Here is a 20,474-nt window from a genome sequence, read left to right on the forward strand (position 1 = left end):
CTCCTCAGATTGGCACTTTGGGATTCAAACTCATCTTCACTGAGGTGTGTCTGTGAGAACTCTGCATGTCCATCCACAGGGCTTTTGTGTTTTGTCCTGCCTGATGTTTCGGAATTATTACCTGCCCGGGGTTAATTCCTCTCAGTCTGCCAGACTGGGGGCTCTGTGCCACTCACATAGTATAGGTTTAATCCCCACATATACTTGAGGACTGCCACCAGTTACAAATATCAAAGGCAACAATTTTTTCTCTGCAGAACCAGTCCAAGTCTATCAAGGTTTCTGTCATGTCACTGGGCCCATGGCTGGACTCTTTCCTGGTCCACTTTTTCAAAGGAGCAGGAAAACTTGTGTAGCAGGAAAACTCCTTTCTAACCTTCAGTCTCTTACGAGCCCAAAGATTCATCTCGCATTTCTGCACAACCATTAAAATCCAAAAATTCACTAGTTTCAAAGACATGCAAAGCTACCTGACCTCCCCTCTTTGCCACATAATTCTTGTTCCCATTCCCTCTTTGGTTTGGGCCCTTAGAAGATCTTGCTGTTACTTTTTATGAGTAGCGTTTATTATATTTGTCATATTTTGGTCAACATTCCCAGGCATTTTGCATCAAGCTATTTTTCGTGTTTCTGGGTCATTAATACCATCAGCAATACAAAATATGTATTAATACTAAACTATTTTAAACATTATAAAGCAAGCTCTAACATCCACATTAACCCATCCCTAGTTTATTCATGGAAGATACATGTGATGCAGGGACCTCCCATCTTGTAAGGAAGCTTCCTCGTCCCATTGCCAGGCCACTGACCCACAGTCTTGATATTGAGGTTCTTGTGTCGTTGTAATTCTTGAAAGAGAGATGGGGGGCAAGGGAGAAACAATCAGCTTACGTCAGTGAACTCCGAGATGTCAAAATTAATAATGAGAGGAAACAGAGCAGCTCATAAGGCAGCAGTCTCTCGACTCTCACAATGCTAGGATTTTGCCCCTTTTGGTGTTTCTAGAACATGAGAGGGGATACTTTCTGCTTAAGTCCCACATCTTAACAAAAGGTGTCGATAACACCTTGGTCATAACAGTGACTTTTAAATCAGCCAGTATTTTTACAGTTTAAAGAACATTTCCAGGGGCGCCTGGGTGGCTCAGTTGGTTAAGCGTCCAACTTCAGTTCAGGTCATGATCTCGCGGTTCATGGGTTCAAGCCCCACGTCAGACTCTGTGCTGACAGCTCGGAGCCTCGAGCCTGCTTCAGATTCTGTGTCTCCCTCTCTCTCTGCCCCTCCCCTGTCCTCTCTCTCTCTCTCTCAAAAGTAAATAAACATAATTTTTTTTAAAGAAAAGAGCATTTCCATGCACCTTAGCTTATGGAAGTTTACTGTCACCATGCCCCCCCTTATAAGTGAAGAAAATAAGGCTCAGGGGTTAAGCAAGTGACCTTCCCCCGGTTGGCATTTTATGGTCAGCAGTGCCAGGACTTGACTATTTTTAGCAGAATGAAAACGTGTTCATATATTCTTGAAAGTAGGAGTAAGAGCCCAAATCTGTTCTCCTGCTGTCACACCATCCCAGACACCACCTATAGGAGCTCAAGCCACACTGAAAGTTAAACCAAACAGGTTTTAAAAGGTTTCCTAAACTGGAAACTGTGTGATTTCTAGCCAAGGGATGCTAGGTCAAGGGTGGACGGTCCAGAGCTTGGAAATAAACCAGAAGATAGCAAGAGGTGTCCAGGCATTGGGAGGTGGGGCTTAGAAGGCGGGGCTTGAACCCTGGAGAGGGCACGGTCTTGGGGGAACTTGCTGGGGTCCAGGCTGGTACCTGTGTCACAGGCTGTTCAGGTTGCAGGGAGAGGTGCCTGCCAGGGACACAGAGAGCTGTTGTGACTCACCCCGCCTCTGCATTTGCTCCCTCTTGGCAGGAATGATTTTCATTGTACCATAACTCAGTATCACCCAATCTGTCTGGGGTGATGCACTGCCTGAAATTTCTCCTCAAGGAGAAAGAGGTAACAGTGGCTTCCAATATCAGAGGCTTTACTATTTGAGTCATGGCTTCCTGGCTTTTCCCCATCAAAAACTGGAAGCCTTAGTGCATCGACAGGAAGTGAGCCGTGGGGAAGAATCGACTGCCGGCCCCTTCAGACCTCCCTGGCCGGGGCAGGGGCTGACCTGAGCAGGGAGCCCCTCTCCGGAGGCGAGCCACAGCGCAGCAGCCGGGCAAGAGCCAATGGAAGGAACAGAAGCCCAGGACTGTCTGACCCAGGGGCCAGCAGAGACGGACAAGCTGGGGGACAGACCCACAGACCTGCAGAGTGAGGCAGGAATTTGAAGGGGGGTCCAGGAGGTTCCCTTTGACTGGTGCTATGGTAGTTGTTGGCTGGTTTTCCTTGGATACCTGAGCATGAAGTAGGAGGGGTGGGTCCAAGTGCAACGTGTCAGGGATAGGCAGGCGGCCACTGGGTCACTGCGATGGGAGTGGTGAGTGCATGGATGTGTGTTTCTCCCAAGGAATTCTGCGCCCATCCTCCTGGCTCGATTTCATGCTCTCCCAAAAGGGCCAGGGTGATGGTACAGAGACAGACGGGCTCCGAGCCAGCCCAGAATCTTTGGTGAACATGAACTCTTGGCACTCACGCAAACACTGATTCACCCATCTGTCCATCGCTCTGGCAGTGAGTGGTTGGGATACCCCTCGAGCTGAGGCCAAGGTTGGCTGCTGGGGCGTGTCTGTGGGCTGACCTGGGTCCTGGCTCCGACTGGCTGGTGGTCCAAGAGGAGAGCCCCCCGCCTCCCTGCCCCTGTCACACTCAAGCCCAGCTCAGCCCATTTTTACACCTGATCCGCAGCCACTTCTCCCCAACTCTGGAACCAAAAGGATAGACAAGGCACAGGCCAGTCACCAAGGCACTCACAAACAGGACAAGCAGACAATGGCTGTGGGCTGAGAGGACAGGTTCCGAGCCTCCGTGGCCACAGAGACCCCATGGACTCGGGAAAGACAGTGAACCTCCATGAGCCCATCACAGAGGTTGGAGTCATTCTCTGCAGTCACCGTGGGGATCAGATGGACTTGAATGTAGCGCGTCTCAAGATTGCAAGTTCCTAAAGTCACTTCGAGACAAACGCCAGCGGTGCCCACACGCACTGGCCCGCCGAGGTCGACGGGGACCTTCCGTGCTGACCCCGGGATGCAGGAAGGTCATCTCCGTCTCCTTCCGCCTGGGAAAGCGCAGCTGGGAAGACCAAGTCTGGCTTTGGGGGGGCCAAAGTCAGCGCACTAAGAGGGGCCAATCCGCAGGCGGGGTGGGGGTCATGCAGCGTGCCCCCCCCCCCACACACACACACACTCTCCCGTCACCTCTTCCTCCTGTCCCCTCGCCACGTGGCAGCATCTGGCAGCCACGGAGACCCTCCCACTCCGAGGAGGTCTCCTCCAGCGGCTCCAGGCGAGAGGAAGACGCTGCTTTCCCCGTGGGCTCACGCGAAGCTCCCTTCAAGGCATCCCTGCGCCCGGGGAGGCTTTCCACCACATTCTTGGCAGGCTGGGCCTGTCTCCATCCTGCATCGCTGTACATGTGGGCCCCATTTGCAGGGGGCACAGCGCTGGGATAGGGAATCCAGAGGGGTGGCTGTGGGGACTGGGCTTAAATATTTCCACCTGAGAATGTGGACAGAGTACCCCCCAAAGTGATGAAAGGGACCAGAGAGGGCCGGGCTGCCATGCCAAGAGAAAGGGGGGCTGCGGGGCCCCGGGGTGGGAAGGCAGGAGGCGTCCTCTGGAGGCAGCCGTGTGGTGTTGAGCCCAGAGACCCCCCAACAAGAGGCCGGCAGCAAGGACAGTGGGGGACAGGAGTGCCGGGGTGCCAGCTGCACCCCACCATCCCAGGCACACGCTGGCCATGGTGCCTTCTCTGCACCTGGGTGACGCCCACCCCAAGGAGGCTGATGGGCCCTCAGACCCACCGGGTTCTGGCCACAGCCACCTCCACCTCAGTGGTGGCATTGTCACCAGGGTCGGCGATGGGCGTGGAGCCCTGCCCAGAATGTGCCGGGACCGGCCAGTCCAACCACCACTTCCCAGATCACCAAGCTGAAACTCAGGGCGGGCAGGCAGACGGCCCCACATCAGGCGGGTAGTTAGCTGCTGGCCAGCGGATGTCAGTGAGTAGTCACTGCGGCCAGCTCTTTCTTCCTAAGCACCGGAGGCTCGGCGAGGGCTCTCGACGGGCCGGGCTGTCTGTCCCGTTGCTAATATTTGAAAACAAAGTTAACACAGCCGTAGGAAGGGGCCGAACCCTGCCAGCTGTGGCCACACCTAGCGCCTGCATTCTGGCCTCCCTACAGCCAGGCCACCGTCTCCAGAAGCAAAGCCCCCCTGTGCCCACATCAGGCAGCTACAGGATCCCCAGGCGGAGCCATAGGAGGGAGAACCCCCGTCTTCCAGAAGCCCCTGATCCAAACCTCAGGCATGTCCACTCCCGGAGGCTGGCCCTCGCGGCCCATCCCGGAGCCGCTGCCTTCCCTACTCCTTCCAAGTCCCAGTGGGCCCTTTCCATTTTTCCCATTATTGCCCCCTCCCCACTGCTCCCCACTGCCATGAAAAAGATTAGCTTCCAGAGCACTCTGGGCTCAAAAGTTTGGAGGCAGAGCGATGCAGAGAGACCTAGGTCTACTTCGGGGTCTGGGCCGTTGTTGAAGCTAAAACCAAAAAACTAAAGTGACCCATCACTGGGAAGGATCAGAAGACTCCAGCCAGGGGACGGCATGGAGAGCAGGATCACCTAATCCCTAATTCCCTCAGGCACCCGGCCCATCCCGGGGTCTCATCCAGCTGTGCGGGATGGGGACAGAACCCCACGGGTACCAAGCACGGTCACGGAGTAGAGGCGGCGAGATGGCAGAATCAGGGCTGAGGTTTCGAAGGCTCCTCTAGGGGGGCTGTGTGCGGAATGGACTGAGTCCAAGCGGGAAGGTGACAGAGACCTTCGAGAACACAACAGCCGCTGCAAGCTGTCCTAAGCACTAAGTACCGATTCATGAGATGCCCCTCACCCCAGCATTACCCCCAGTTTACGGACAAGGACTTTGAGGCCCAGAGCAGAAAACTTCTGAGGCCTGAGAACAATCCAGAAGGGAAGTGAGGACCTGAAAAGGGCCGTGACGAGGGAGGGCAGGGAAGGGGGTAAGACCGAAGGAAGCTTCATTCGGTGGCCAGTTGGGGACGGGAAGCTGGGGCATCCTGGGCTTCTGGAAAGGGTCACTGGGAGGCTGCTGAGAGAGGGGTGTGACAATCTGGGATATTTGTGGGGCACTGGGGGAGCGGTCCAGCGGAGGACTACAGCTGCAGGTGTGGGGCCCGGGGGACCGGGGCGTCACAGGCGCCGGGTTGGCCGTGCAGGGAGAGCGTGAGCGGTGAGCAGGAGCTGTGCAAGAGCCCACGGGGCGGACCTGCTCCAGGCGGCCCCACAAAGCCCACTGGCCAGTGGAGGGGAGCGAGGTCTGGGGAGAGCGTGGGACTCTGAGATCTGAGCACAAGAGGTGGACGGCCCCACCACAGCGTGTCCACGGGAGCCCGGCCTCAGTGGCCTCCGAGGTCCGCTCGAGCCGCAGGTGTGGGGGAGAGGGCACCTGACCAGGGCAAACCCACCCAGGAAGGAGCCCTCAGCCAGTGCAGGACACTGGAAGTCTGAAATCCTTGAAGGGTTTCAGAGGAAAGGAGCCTCTTCCACCCCAACAAATGGTTTTCCTTTTTTAAAAGGAAGGGGGAAAAAAAGTTTAAAAAGGAAGGACCCTTACAAAGGGGAAAAATGTTCTGTTTAACCTCCAGGCAAACCGCACAGGAAAGGAGAGGGTGGGTGGGAGGCAGGCACAAGCCACGGGCCCCACGGAGCCGCGCCAGCTCGAGAAGGTGCCGGAGCCACTTGGCTCGGGGCCCGCCTGCTGACTGAGCTTTGAAAAACAACTTCCTGTCAATAAATGCGAACAAAAGTTTGGACCCATCTTCAAAGTGATGAGTTATGCCGAAAATATGTTCCTGTGAACCGGGGGGGAGTGGATCATTCGTGGCGCTTTGGCATTCGGGGGAGTTTATAAATAACCAGTCAGGTCGGCTTGGGTTGCACCCTGCCACGAGAAAGCGCACCGCCCGGGCGAGCAGAGGGGGACCTGGCGACCAGGAGCCATATGTGATCCATCAGGAGGTTAAAATTAGCCCAGCGCCCCACGGGCCGGCCTCCCCGGCAGGGCCGGCAAAGGGGGTGCCTGGAGAAGCGCAACTCACATCCTGGCGAAGGGAGGCAGCGGGGCTCCCCCGAGCCTCTGCTCTGTGCTGAGCAACGAGGTGGACCCCTGGACCAGCTCCTCCTAGCTGCATTTTGGAGGGAAAGAAAGGAGGGCTAGGTTCTACATGTGGCTTCTATCAGCCGAGAAAAGTAAAAACATGTGCCGGCATTTCTAGCTGACATGGTCCTTGTTGTTTTAATGAGAAAGTCCATAATCAGGGGCAAGAGCGAAAAGGAAACAACACCACCCTTTCCCCGGGTGCCCACCCCTTGGCCCACGGGTGCCCGCGGGCCCCCACGCACGCCCCTCTCAGCCCCCAACCTGCCCCGGCAGCAAAGAGGAAGGAGGGGAAGCGTGAGCGAGGCCGACCTTCCAGCCCCAACGGTTCCTTCCTCGGTGTCGAAGGTGCGGCCTAAGCAGTTCATTTGTCAGCATTTAAACATCATTACGGCATTAACAGGCTCGCCCAATGCCAAAGCGTCGGCTTTGCACGCCCATAAATTAGAGTACATCAAACCTGGGTTGATGGAGTCTCGGCCAATCAGGAGAAAGACTTCCACAACATTTTACAATTCTCTGCATTCTTCCAATCACATTAAAATATTTATTTGTACCTTGCATGATACATATAAACGTTTTATTAAGAACATTTGAGAGCCAGCTCTTTAAACAGCCGAGAGGGTACCGTGGATGCCGGAGGAGACTGGGCCAGCACGCGCTTTGCTGGGCGGCTTCGCAGGGGCCGCGGCTCTGGCTGGATCTGCGGGGATTACTGCACGAATAAACGGCCCGGCCAGCCGCCTGCTACTTATGGCTGCTTGCCGGCCTCAGCCAGCCCCTTTCAGAGCGGGTCCCTGCTCTGTGTCCCCCGGGGCCTGTCGTGGGCCTGGGTCACCAGGTCGCGGGGCGCCCCCGCCCCCAGACGGCAGGACGCTCCTACAGCCCATCCTCAGCGGGAAGAAAGCCAGCGGGCGAGCTGGGCTGAGAGCCCCGAGCCCCACCTCCATGCTGCCCCATCCTGGCTGCGTGACACCTGGCCCTGGACTTGCCCGCTCTGAATCTCCGCTCCTCTAAGGTGGGAACAAGAATGAGCACACTTGAGCGCCCCCTCGTTGCCTACTAGTCACAGCTGGCGACATGCCTCACCTTCCAGAAGTGTGTCTGGGCAGTGCTTTTTCCGTCCTGCCACGGCCGCCCCCAAAGGCCCATCTGCCGCTGACTGCCCAAGTTCTCGGGGACGTCACATGTCCCAGAAGGTGCTGAGGCCTCCCTGAGGCTCTGCCTCGAGGTTTCCTGTAACACCACTGAGTGCCCACAAGGTACAGGGCCCCGAACGAGCACCGTCTCTGGAACCCTCGCCCCAGGCGTCCACGGGGGGATCCCAGCTGCGAGGAGGAAGCGGGATCTCAGAGTGGTCGCAGGTTTTGGCCAAGGGGGCACGAGGCAGGCCAGGCGGCCAGGGTCCAGGCCTAGCCGCTGACCACAGCACCCCACTGCCCTAGCAGAAAGCATCAGAGCCAACGGCTGTCGAGCAGAAGTCCAGCCCAGGAAGCAGGTGTGGCCACGGGCAGGTTACCTGCCAGGCCAGGCCAGGGATGGCCACGCAGGATTAGTTTAGCAGGCAAGGGATTCTGCCCACCGCAAAAGCACACGGCAGGGGCCATATCGGAACCTCCGTCTGCAGGGGCCACCTCGCACTTGGGGCCTCCTGGCCCCTTACTTTTGTTAGCATATCACGGACCACAACAACGGACCTCACAATGCGTAATGGCTCTGGCATGACAGAAGCGGATTGCTTGTTCCTACAACCATCCAAGGCAGGCATTTCTGATGAGTGGGCATGCTGCTCCCAGCAATTCAGACACAGCTGCCTTCACCCACCTTGAGCCCGGCCATACCACGCTCCCCAGCAGGCAAAGGACAGACAGGCTGGAAAGGCACCATGGGGGCATCTGGGGGCCCCTGCTGCATTCCGTTGGCTCAAACCCAGCCCCACAGCCCCACCTAACTGTAAGAGCACATGGGAAATGCAGTCCAGCTGTGTGTCCAGAAAGAAGGGGAAAGATTTCGGTGAACAAGTAGCTGTCTCGGCGGCAGGCACCTGTTTTCCTCACATAAGGAGGACACAAGAGGCAGGTCTGGCTGCACAGTGACGCCCCCACAGACCGAGTCTCTGTCTGCTATTTCCGCTGACCATCCCATCAAAGTCGCCTTGCCCTGTACTCGTTTCTTCACGGCTGCAAGGGGCTGCTGTGGAACCGGTCATCGCACTTGGATTCCAGGCAGGAAGATGGGGAGGAGGCAGGGAGCTGTGCTAAGCCCATCTGCCTCCATGACAGGAAAGCACTAACCTTCTCAGAAACCCCCATCAGCACATAAAGCTGTACAGCATTAGGAGAGAGACTGGGCCGCATATCCCCCCACCCAGCCTAAAGGGATCTGGAATAGCAGGGAAGAGGGCTCCCTCGATTGCCGTAGACTAATCCTGTTCCCTGCCTGGGGTTGGGCTCGTTGCCATTACAAGCCAAACTGTGGTCTGGCTCTCCCAGAACGGGGATGGGTGAGTGCACAGCCAGTGGGTTTGCTACCACTGGGACGCCAGGTCTCCACACGACAGCGCGGTGGCTGACTGGTCCCTCGCAAAATCTTGTTTCCACCCAGAATCTCGGGACAGGACTTCATTCAAAAATAGGGCTTTGCAGATGTAATTGGTTAAGAATCTTGAGGTCCACTTAGTCGAGCGATTGGGACCTGACACAGGCTGCGGGTGCCCTGGGAGGTAGGAATGGGGCAGAGCAGAAAGCTAGCGCTAGAGCCACTAGGAGTGCTCCATGTGTCACGAGTACCAGGAGCACTGGGAGTGCTCCACGTGTCAGGAGTCCCAGGAGTACCAGGAGTGCTCCACGTGTAGAAGTACTTCAGTGCTCTACATGTCAGGAGTACCAGGAGTACTTGGAGTACTCCAAGTGTCAGGAGTACCAGGAGTGCTCCACGTGTTAGAGTATCAGAAGGACTCGGAGTGCTCCACGTGTCAGGAGTACCACGAGAATTAGGAGTACTCCAAGTGTTAGGAGTGCCAGGAGTTCTAGGAGTGCTCCACGTGTTAGAGCACTGGAAGTACTAAGAATGTTCCACGTGTTGGGAGTCCCAGGAGTACTAGGAGTGCTCCACGTGTAGAAGTACTTCAGTGCTCCACGTGTCAGGAGTACCAGGAGTACCAGGAGTGCTCCACGTGTTCAGGAGTACTAGGAGCGCTCCACGTGTTAAGAGTGCTAGGAGTACTAGGAGTGCTCCAAATGTTAGAAGTACTAGGAGTACTCGAAGTGATAGAAGTCCCAGGAGTTCTAGGAGTGCTCCGCATGTGAGGATTACCAGGAGCACTAGGAGTGCTCTAAGCGTTAGAAGGACTAGGAGTACTAGGAGTGCTCCAAATGTTAGAAGCACTAGGAGTACTTGAAGTGATAGTACCAGGAGTGCTAGGAGTGTCCCAGTGCTAGAAGTACTAGGAGTACTCCACGTGTCAGGAGTACCAGGAGCACTAGGAGTGCTCTAAGCGTTAGAAGGACTAGGAGTACTAGGAGTGCTCCAAATGCTAGAAGTACTAGGAGTACTTGAAGTGACATAAGTCCCAGGAGTACTAGGAGTGGGTTCCACGTGTTAGGAGTACCAGAAGTACTAGGAGTCCTCCACGTGCTCAAAGTACTTGAAGTATTAGACCTAGAAGTGCAATGGCAGTGGAACGACAGTGAAAACCTTGCTTCAAGTCTTCAAGCAAACACGGATACATTCTGGTAATGCAGACAAAACACGGTCCATTCTTGGTACTCGCAGCAGTCGTGTGCCGGTGAACACTGAACCAGAAGGTTCCTGGGAGCCTCTGTTTGCAACATCTTCATCCACCGATCAACACACAACCTGGTTCTATGTGGCTTTCTACTGAAGGACACCTCATTTAATATATGCTGTTGGCCCATAGCACTGAACTCGCGGCCAACGGCTCTGTGACTCAGCCCTGAAAGAAGCTCATCTAACACTCGAATCTTCTGAACACATCACGGTTTGTGCTCAGGAACACACACAGTTTTTCAGTACTGGGCTGGGGGGGCCTTTCAAACGGCAAAATCACCATTAAAGGCACAAAAATGTGAAAACCGTGGCACTAAACAGACAGCAAAAAGGATACGTGCTCACAGTATCAGAGCGAAAACGGGGAGGCAGCGTTTCCCCCATTTGGCCTCCACTGAGAACGTGTGCACAGAGCAGCTCACACTTTCCACCCTGTTGCGCCTGCCCACAAATGAGCTCAACGGCACCACGAGCGTTGAATCTGGGGTCACAAATCAATGTTCGCAAGTAGGCCAGGCTGCAAATGCGGAATCCACCACACAGAGGGTTGACGGTGTTGTAAAGAGGCTGGACCCACCCCTGTTCACAGAGGAGACGGAGAACTGGCCCTCTGGCTTTGGGGGAGAAAATCTAGCAGGACCGCCCAGAAGGCCACAAGCAAGGAGTGGACCTAGCTGGCTGATAGTGAGGGCCATGGGACAAGTCACTGGGAGCCATCTGTTTGCAAAACCACATGCATGTCTTCCATCCAAACAACCTCTTTTCATCTCAATTAGCCACCGATTCCCACATCATGTGGAAATAACTGCCAGTTCCCGGAATTCAGCAACGAAATCAAAATGGCGGCAGTGGCTCCGTTTTGAGGTGACATCTCCTGTGTGTCAAGAGCACTGAAATGATCCAGTGACAGCCAAATGTTCACCATTTCTTCAGTTAGGGGAACGGAGTGTCCTGGGGGCAGCTCTGTTACACCGTTTTGCCTACAGCCTGGTTTTAAGTTGTGAAGGTTTAAGAGGCTTGGGGGATGGGAGCCTCGCAATCACGACTTCGTGTGTAAGTGGGACAGAAGCCGTTCGTCGGCTAGACTTCTTTCTCCCTCACAGGCTAACCCAGATTTCGGGCAGGTCCCAGATCTGCTTCCTGGGGACGCTCGGCTTAATTCCTGGTCTTCAGGGGAACCTCTCTCACCTCTTATAAGGGTTTCAGGGTGCACATCAGACAGATAACTCGGGAGCTGTAATCCAGGGGGCCACGATTCAGGCGTGGCCCGAACACAGGGTCCTTAAGCTGGAGAGGGCCCAGCAGCTGGGAGTGCGGTAGTGGCCAGGTGGTTCTTCCCGCAGGCGGCAGGCACGGTCCTCTGGGCCCAGGTCTCCATGCCTATGCTTCTTCTTGCAAATGCCCACCAGAAAGCCGGCAGTGACGCTGTGCACCCATAACGATGGCGGGAAACATTGTTCTATCCAGTGTTGGTAAGAGTGCAAAGTATTACTTCCCTGCTGAATATTTGGGCGATCAATTTCAAATTATGCACACCAGCCCTCACACCCCTTCGGATGGCTACGACCAAAAACTCAGAAAAGAACCGGTGTTGGCGAGGATGTAGAGAAATGGAAAGACTTGTGCACAGTTGGCAGGAGGGTGAAGTGGTGCGGCCAGTGCGGAAAACGGTCCGATGTTTCCTCAAAAATGTGAAACCAGAGTTCCCACATGATATCGCACGTCCACTTCTGAGTGTATGCCCAAAAGAATTGAAGGCAGGAAGTCAAGAGATATTTATGCAGCCGTGTTCACTGCAGTGTTTTTTCACAATAGCCCAAAGGTAGAAGCAGCCCACGTGTCCCCTGAAGGATGAACGGATAATCCAACCGCGGTCTGTACGTGCAATGGGACATTATTCGGCCTTAAAAAGGAAGCAAACTCTGGGGCGCCCGGCGGGCTCAGTCGGTTGAGCGTCCGACTTCGGCTCAAGCCATGATCTCGCGGTGAGTTCAAGCCCCGCATCGGGCTCTGTGCCGACAGCTCGGAGCCTGGAGCCGGCTTCGGATTCTGTGTCTCCTTCTCTCTCTGCCCCTCCCCTGCTCATGCTCTGTCTCTCTCTGTCTCAAAAATAAATAAAAACATTAAACAAAAAAAAACAAGGAAGCCAACTCTGACGTCCACTACAGCGTGAGTGAGCCTCGAGGACACCGTGCTCAGTGAAACAAGCCAGTCACAAAAGGACAAGTAGTGTATGAGTCCACCTACATGAGGTCCCTCGGGGAGTCACGCTCATGGAGACAGAAAGTAGAGTGGGGGCACCAGGGGCTGGGGGAGGGGGTGTTTAATGGGGACAAAGTTTCAGTTATGCAGGATGAGAAGGCTCTGGAGATGGGTGCCGGTGACGGCTGCACAACAGTGTGGATGTATTTAGTGCACATCTTAAAATTAAAGGGGCGCCTGGGTGGATCAGTCGGTCGAGCGTCCGACTTGAGTTTAGCTCAGGTCATGATCCTGCAGGTGTGGGATCAAGCCCCATGTGGAGCTCCACACTGAGCACAGAGCCTGCTTAAGATTCTCCCTCTCCCTCTGCCCTTCCCCCGCTTGCACATGCTCTCTCTCTCTTTCAAAAAGAAATACATTAAAATTTTAAAAATATATCTAAAAAAATAAATATTGAAGAAACAGCAATGACTAAGATGGGAATTTTATGTTATATATATTGTACCACAATTAAAAAATATATATATATATGCACATCAGTTGACCTGACATTTCCATTTCTAGTTTGTTCTTTGACCAGATTAACCTTCAGTTGCTGGGATTTAGCTATAAGCATGTTCTTATCAGCATTATTATAGCAAAAAACAAAAGCAAAATCAACCTGAACATTCAATAATAAAGAGTTAGAATTCTGGACAAGCATTAAAAATAATGCTTTGAAAATATACGTGTTGATCAAAACTTTATAAAAGTAATTACATATAGTCATACTTAGGGGAAAACCTGGAATGATCTACAACAAAATATTAATTACTATCTCTGATCAATGTAATGTTTTTCTTACTTTTGCTTCACCTGTTATTTTCTGCTTTTTTTTCTTCTAAGCATGTAATAGTTAAACTAATTTTAAAAGCCAAAACATTATCCTGGAGGGGTAACAGCGACTTTGAAGTATTATTATTGTAACTGATATTGCCTAACACCTTTAATATATCAGCTTTTATCACACAGTCGTCCCAGGCAATCATCAAAGAATTCAATGATAGGAGGACGTGTTCCATTTTACAGCTGAAAAGCCTGAGTCTCTAATGAGCTAAGACTTTCAGGTCACCTTATCACTTCCAGAACACTTCGGTGTAGGTTTGTATCTCATCCCTGACCAAAGAGAAAGTGGACAGGGGCACCTGGGCGGCTCAGTGAGTTAAGCATCCACTCTTGATTTAAGCTCAGGTTGTGATCTCATGGTTCGTGGGGTCAAGCCCCACGTCTGGCTTTGCCCCACATCAGGCTTCATGATGAGTGTGGGACCTGCTTAGGATTCTCTCTCTCCGTCTCTCTCTCTCTCTGCACCCCCTGCTCCTCTTACAAGTGTGCTCTCTCTCTCTCTGTCTCTCTCTCTCAAAATAAATAAATAAACATTTTTTAAAAAGAATAAAGTGGATAAAGCAGAAATTGTCTCCATTTCACAGACGGGCAAGATGAGGTACAGAGGTGTTCACAGCTGTTTGCCTGAGGTCACAAATCTCACAAATGCTATACTTGGGGGTTCTTCTTTCTTTCCTTCATGATATTACCCGTCCATTGGACAACTGCCAGAGAAAGAATTGCTTAAACAGTCTGGCAGAGGGTGTGGGGGGAGGGCAGAGGGGGGCCGATGTGGGAGGCGGGTAAGCAGCAGAAAGTTCAGGACCCCAGTCTTGCCCGTGCCTGCAGGGCGGCCCCTCCAGGCCTCTGCATTTGCCCTGGGGCTACCCTGAGACCAGCTCCATATTAACTGGTTGAAAGGTAGAAAATCATTTTTCAAGGCTTTTTCTTTCTCAGCCTCCCAGGCAAGCTGCAGAGGGTGGTCGTGGCCCCCAAAAGACATGTCCACCCATAACCTGTGAGGGTGACCCTTTTCAGAAAAAGTGTCTTCGCAGATGCAGTTGAGGATCTCGAGATGAGATCATCCATAGATTAAGGTAAGCCCAAGTCCAACGACAGGTGCCTTTATAAAGAAGAGGAAGGGAAGAGACACCCGGAGAGGCTGATGAGAAGACAGGCAGAGACGGGCAGGCGCACCCCAAACCAAGGGACGCCAAGGACTGCGGGCGACAGCAGGAGCCAGGAGAGGGGCATGGAGCCACTCTCCCTAGAGCCTCAGGGCAGACACGGCCCCGCCAGCGACTTGATTTCGGACTTCTGGCTTCCAGAACTATTAGAGAATAAATTTCTGTTGTTTTAGGCCACAAAATTTGTGGTGATTTGTTACAGAAACCCGAGGAAACTAGTCCATAGGCTCAGGCTCAAGAACTCCCATTTGGTGGAAAATTTCCCTAATTAATCTTACAGATGGCTACCTGCCCGCCCCGGCGCTGACCCCTGTGTTCCTTGAACTCTCAGTCGTGATCAGGCTTCCAGCAGAGGACGCGTGATGGATGAGTCTCCACGGTGGGTGTGTGATTCATGCAACAGGGAAGATGTTGGGTTCGTCCAGTGGGTGAGGTCCGGGGTGGCCCGTCTGTTCCCGGGGCCCACACACAGCAGGACACCCCCATGTGACCAGACCAGGTGGCACTGAAAACCCCAGAAGGTGCCGCACTGACAGCACTTCTCGTGGTCCCCGGCCACCACTCAAATGGCCCCCAGATCTCCCAGTGGTGAAGCTTCCCATGTTGGTTCACATGGCCTCTTCTGAGAGCCCCCAGCCCCACATGGGCCCCTCTGAGAGCCCCCAGCCCCACACGGGCCCCCTCTGAGAGCCCCCAGCCCCACACGGGCCCCTCTGAGAGCCCCCAGCCCCACACGGGCCCCCTCTGAGAGCCCCCAGCCCCACACGGCCCCTCTGAGAGCCCCCAGCCCCATCTAACACTGGAGCCTCTATCCTGCCCCCTGCCCCACCCCCGCTTCTTCTTCTTTTTTGGGTCGCTCTCGTGATGGTCTTCCAGCTATGTGGTTCACATTATTGATTATGTGCGTGGAAGTCCCGAGACACAGGGTGGGGCGGGGGTGGGGGGCTCATCTCTTTGTTTCCTGCCATTCCCCCGGCCTCCGAACACTGCCCAGCCCCCGGCTGGTACTCCACAACTGAATGAATGGATTGAGTTTGAGTTGGGGAATCATCTAGAACACAGTTGCCTGCACGTGTCCAGGCTCTCGCTGCTTCTGAGGGAGGAAGGGTATCATAGAGACACGTATGCCCCACACACACTCTACCCACTCAGCAGCGGCCAGTCTCCATGCATGCCCACCCAGGTGGCCCTCTGTCTGCTGCTCTGCTGGGGGGCTTTTTCCGGCCATGGGAACGGACTTAGCTCCGGGTAGGGCAGCCCAGAGGTACCAGGGATTGACAGCCAGGGCGACGAAGGACGGGGGTCAGTTGTGAGACACCCAGCGGCAACTCGGACGGCTTCCAGGCTGAGCCCCAGGCGGAGCAGGGCCCTGCTCACCAACCCCTTATCAGCTCCCCTTCTGGCCCCGATCTTCTTCTGACTCCCCCCGACCCCAGACCAGCGACGGACACCAGGCTCTGTTCTCAGGGACGCCTACGCTACCACACGAAACAGTGCCACATGAGCCACGCTCTCTCTCACTCGACAGCCAGCATGTGCTCTTTGCAGCTCAGGGAGTCACATGGGTTCGCAATTAAGCCTGGGAGGGGTTGACTTCCCAAATCACCAGAGGCCTGACAGTTTCCGGTAGTAATCGAGAGTTTGAATCTACAAAGAGCTATCCCCTGCCAGGCAAACCAGCCATTCGGAACACGTGCTTGGCGGGTGAGCTGCTCACTCAAAGGCTCGAGACACAAGCCAGAGGCCAGTATGCTGCCTTTTATGTTTGAAAGCATTCACATGGAGAGCTCGTGGGCTCCGTGATCTGCCCGAGATCCGGCTTGTTCTGCGGCTGCTGTGCTTTGAGCAGAGAGCAGGAGTCGGAGGCAGATTTTCATGGATTGATTTCCTTCCAACTGGGAAATGTGTCATCAAAGCGGGAATGCTGCGGGAGCGCCTTGGACCCACATGTGGGAGGGGACCGTGCCCGCCCCGTGGACACAGCCTCCCCGACCAGCTGCGCCTCCCCTAGCCCGCCAACGAGACCCGCTCCCATCGCCCAAGGGCCGCCACGCTGCTATCTCCCGGCACTGGCTCTCCACCTGCACGGCCCCCCACCCTGGCCCTGCCGTCCAAACCACTCCAGGACTGAGAGCCCCATCGGCCTGTTTGTCTTGGCCAGAGGGCCTCATGGCTTTTCAGTCATTCAAAAACCAGCTGATGGCTGTTTTCGGTTATTTTGTTGGAAGAATGGAAGAGCCACGGATCAGACAGAAGCCTGGGCTGATAGCACGGTGACAGGAAATGAGGAAATTTGCCGAACTGAACAGTAGAACCCAGGGCAACCACAGAAACCACTTTCCCCCCAGTGGATGGACCTGACCCAAAATCTACTACCTATGGCTCAGCTGGGAGTTGACACAAGCCCTTCTTGCGGGGGGATTCAGCCCGACAGAGGCCTCAAAGGCAGGGAGGCCTGGCCACAATAAGGCAGCCACTAGGGGCGGGGGGGACACTGAGGGAGGGCAGGAGACAAGGGAGGCCTTCCAAGATGTGACATTTTATAACATTTTTTCTAAATATAAATTAACAAGTATTTATATATGGAAAATTTGGAATCTATAAAACTTTTGAAACACTGATTGAATTTACAAGCCCAGGCCATGTCTTTTCATGTTGCTTTAAACCTCTTTTCAAACCTACTTTCGGCCTTTGCATGCCATTATTGTGTTGCACTGTCATTTCTGCAAGCATTCTCCTCCCATCAGACACTTGCACCCTCCCAAGTCTTCTGGACGACCACCACAGACATCTTTGTTCATAAAGCTTGTCTCCCTTTAACCAAAACCATAAGCACGGGGTCAAAGGTATGACCCTCCTTTTAAATTTAATATTTAAAATAATAATTTTGTTACAGAAACTACACATTCTCATCATAGACAAAGACACTTAAAAAGACGGCGATGAGGGGCGCCTGGGTGGCTCAGTCAGTTAAGCATCTGACTCTTGGTTTCAGCTCAGGTCACGATCTCACTGTCGGTGAGTTCGAGCCCCATATCCGGCTTCATGCTGATAGTGCAGAGCCTGCCTGGGATTCTCTGTCTCTCTCCCTCTCTCCCTGCCCCTCCCCCATTCACTGTCTCTCTCTCTCTCTCTCTCTCTCTCTCTCTCTCTCTCTCTCAAAATAAATACATTTTTAAAAACTAAAAAAACAAACAAACAAAAACGACCACGTTGGACATCCAGCTTCCAATCTAGCATGTAAGGAGCCTGGAAGGTGTAGCTGCACCCTATAATAGCAAGTACAAAGCTGAACAACCTGAAAAAGCAACACCGCTTCCTGGATCCATCAGAGAAGTGTGGTCACAGCAAACCGCCACTCAGAACCTTGGAGAGACCGACAGGCAGGCACAGGGCTGAACTCCATCAGCAGAAACCTCTGTGGAAACCAGAGCCAGGGCAGAAAAACCTGAACTGTAACATGAATTTCTGGAGGCTCCGTGCAGATAAGCCTGAGGTTTAAAACTCCAGGGAGGGGTCCCTGGGTGGCTCAGTTAGTTAAGCGTCTGACTTTGGCTCAGATCATGATCTCACGGTTCAGAGGTTTAAGCCCAGTGTCGGGCTCTGTGCTGGCAGCTCGGAGCCTGGAGGCTGCTTCAGATTCTGTGTCTCCCTCTCTCTCTCTGCCTCTCCCCTGCTCACACTCTATCTCTCTCTGTCTCTCAAAGTAAATAAATGTTAAAAAAAAAAAAATGCCTCCAGGGAGATCCAGTCATCAGGGGCCCCTACATTTTTGTGAGTTTTACGTCCAGGAGTTGGACAGTGCTCTCACAATGAAGATGGGAGAAAATCTCCTCATGCTTCTGGCAGGGGGAGGAGAGGAACCATTCTGTGATACGTAAGACAATCTGTTCTTCTTAACAAGACCTCCCCTCAGGAAAAACTATTTAACAAGAGCCTAACCTGATGGAGTATTATCTGAGCCTAACTTTCCGGAGGAGGGAAAATACCCAACTCCAATCCATTCTAGTCATCCACATGGGAGAAGGGAAGTGGCCAACTCCAGCCAACTCTGGCCACATAAAGAGAAAGAAAACCTGAGAAACACCTGTGAAGGTCACAGTCCAGAGTCACGGGCTCACAGAGAGGCTGAGACCCGATCAAAGGACTGTAGAACACTTTCCTCCCCCACCCTCACCGCCATATCACTAATGGCCTATTTACCAGAGTTTCTTTTATCCAGTCCATTACGTCTGGCTGGCAATAAAAAGTTACAAGGCATACTAACAGCCAAAAAACAAGTTTGAAGACAGAGCAAGCATCAGAGCCAGATATGTCAGGGGTGTTGGAATTATCAAACTGGAAATTTAAAACAAGAATGAGGGGTACCTGGGTGGCTCAGTTGGTCGAGCATCCGACTCTTGATTTTGGCTCAGGTGGTGATCCCAGGGTCATGCAATCAAGCCCCATGTTGGTCTCTGTACTGAGCTTGGAGCCTGCTTAGGATTCTCTCTCTCTCTCTCTCTCTCTCTCTCTCTCTCTCTCTCTCCACCCCCCACCTCTCTCCTCCACTGACGCTCTCTGTCTCTCTTTCTCCCTAAAATAAAAAATGTGAAAAAATTAAAAAATAAAACAAGAATGATTAATATGCTAAGGGTTCTAATGGATCAAGTAGACAGCATACAAGAGCGGTGAACAGCAAGATGGAAACTCTAAGAAAGAATCAAAAAGAGATGCCAGGGATCAAAAACGCTATACCAGAAATGAAGGATGTCTTTGATCAGCGTTTTAGTAGACTGGACACAGCTAAAAACAGAATCTCTGAGCTTGAGAATGTGTCAACAGAAACTTCCAAACAAAAAAAGCAAAGGAGAAAAAAAAAAAAGACTAAACAGAACAGAGCATCCAAGGTTGGGATACTCAAGTCCCAACATCCAACTGTGGGACAACTAGTATGTATAACAGGAACACCGGAAGGAGAAAGAGAGAAAGGAACAGAATCAATATTTGAATGAGTAATGACTAGGAATTTCCCCTATATTAACGTCAGACACCGAACCACAGATCCAGGCAGCTCAGAGAATACTAAGGAGGCAAATGCTCACGAAACCCACACTTAGGCACGTCATGTGCAAACTGTATAAAATCACAGATAAAGAAAATATCTTGCAAGAATCCGGAGTGGGGTGAAACGTTGCTATAGAGAAGCAAACCCAAGGATGATATCTGATTTCTCAGAAACCACGCAAGCAAGAAGTGGGGTACACTCCGCAGAATAATCGCTCACAAGAACCAGGAAAGAAAAGTGAGTTATAATTGTGTGACTTCACTTCTGTGGTAAATCACAGTAACTGGTCCACATGTAGAGTCTCTGATGATGTGATTTGGTAAATGAATGAAGCTTAAGGATATCATCAGTGCTTCTCAAGATGGGGCCCTCATCATCATTTGTGACGCCTGGTGAAAACTTCAGTTGTACTGAATCAGCATCTCTGTAACCTCAGAAACACATTTTTATTATGAGAAATAAGAGAGTGGGGTGGGTGTTGGGGGGGGGGGGAGTGCATAGAAACACCAATCTAGAATTGTGTATCCTGCAAAATTATCCCTCAAAAGTGAAGGAGAAATAAAGATTTTCACTGACAAACACAGTTGAAGGAATTTGTTGCTGGTAGACCTGACTTTCAAGAAATTTTAAAAGAGGTTTTACAGAGAGAAGGAAATGACATAGGTCAGAAACAGGTCAGTGTAAAGAAAGGAAGGTTATCAGTCAATGAATAAGTAAAAGTAAAACAAAGTAATTTGTTGTCCTTATTCATAAACTGACAGAATAATTTGTTCATGTCTGAACTGACATGGTTCAAAATCATGATAGTAACAACCTGTCAGATTATGGATGCATAAATATAATCACCTTTGAGCCATTGTATCGATGGTGAAATTGACTTTTCACCATTGAGTATGATGTTACCTGGAGGCTTGTCATGTATGGCCTGTATTATGTGGGGGTATATTCTTTCTGTACACACACTTTTGTGAGTTTTTACCATGAAGGGCTGTTGAATTTTGTGCACCTAATAGGTGCTTTTTCTGCACCTATTGAGATAATTA

Source organism: Panthera onca, chromosome C1 (genome assembly GCF_046562875.1).
Source record: "Panthera onca isolate mPanOnc1 chromosome C1, mPanOnc1 haplotype 2, whole genome shotgun sequence".
Lineage (NCBI taxonomy): Eukaryota > Metazoa > Chordata > Mammalia > Carnivora > Felidae > Panthera > Panthera onca.